This window comes from Vigna angularis, chromosome 5 (assembly GCF_016808095.1).
Source record: "Vigna angularis cultivar LongXiaoDou No.4 chromosome 5, ASM1680809v1, whole genome shotgun sequence".
Classification (NCBI taxonomy): Eukaryota; Viridiplantae; Streptophyta; class Magnoliopsida; order Fabales; family Fabaceae; genus Vigna; species Vigna angularis.
Genome location: NC_068974.1, coordinates 34,361,812 through 34,363,008, shown reverse-complemented (window position 1 = coordinate 34,363,008; position 1,197 = coordinate 34,361,812). Strand labels below are relative to the sequence as shown.

Genomic DNA, 1,197 nt, shown 5'->3' with positions numbered 1-1,197 from the left:
ATAACTTCTTCATTAATGTCTCAAGTTGCTGAGTCATAATCTTGTTCTGAGCTAGTAAAGCATCTTGAGATTGAAGCTGAAGAACACCTTTTTGTTGAAATTGAGCTCTTTCACTCTGAACTTCATTATCATTTGCAGCCATGTTTTCAATTAGATCATGTGCTTCTTCAGGCGTCTTCCATCTGATACTACCTCCAGCTGATGCATCTAACATTAACTTTGTTTGAGATTTCAGCCCTCCAAGAAACAGATTTAACATTGTAGGCTCATCAAATCCATGAGTAGGAGTTTTTCTCAGTAGGCCTTTGAATCTATCCCATGCTTGACCTAGAGTTTCATCAGCATCTTGTTGGAAAGAAGAGATCTCCTGTGTTCCCTTATTGACTTTGGACTGAGGGAAAAACTTATTCAGAAATTTAGCAACTACATCATCCCAGACTGTCAGACTATTCTCTGGAAAGGAATTCAGCCACATTTTTGCATTACCAGCCAATGAGAATGGAAATAAGCTGAGTCGGATCGCTTCATCTGGAACCTGGTGAATCCTCACTGTATTACAGATCTCCATGAAAGTAGCCAAGTGAGTATATGGATTCTCGTGGGATAATCCATGAAATTGATTGTTCTGCACCAGATGAATAAGAGCTGGCTTCATCTCCATGTTAGCAGCATTCACCACTGGTCTTGCAATACTGTTGAAGTGCAGAGGTCCTGAGAAAGTATTATAATCTGCAAGAGTACGTCTTCCTTGCCCAGAACCTTCTCCAGTACGATTGTCTTCCATTTCTTCTCTTTCTTGATCAGATGAAGAGTTAAGATTTTCTTCAGAAATAGCAGAGGCTTCTCTGGATTCTCTACTTTGTCTCCTTCTTCTATTGTTGTTCCTTCGAGCAGTTCTTTCAATTTCCGGATCAAAAAGTAGATTTTCAACCTGTTCTCTGCTTCTCATACAAAACACAAACAAAAAAGAAACAATCCAAAAAGACACAATTTCTACAGATGATAACAATTATGCACATGAATTCAAATACAATCACAATAAACACTTAAACAAAAGATAGCAAAAATCAACTAAACTAGATAAACAACAAACAATAAACGAAAACCAAAACAAATCCCCGGCAACGGCGCCAAAAACTTGTTGAGACCTCGGCAAGCGCACCGGATCGTTCAAGTAATAAACCGGTAAGTCCGGAA

The 1,197-nt window shown here is 38.8% G+C and overlaps 1 non-coding gene across 1 annotated transcript; it reads left to right on the top strand.

The window, feature by feature from the left end:
* Positions 1-272: 272 nt before the first annotated feature.
* On the top strand, positions 273-375 carry LOC128196833 (small nucleolar RNA R71). The gene has a single exon (XR_008249239.1). It is a non-coding gene; the product is annotated as a small nucleolar RNA R71 (small nucleolar RNA).
* The last annotated feature ends 822 nt before the right edge of the window (positions 376-1,197 follow it).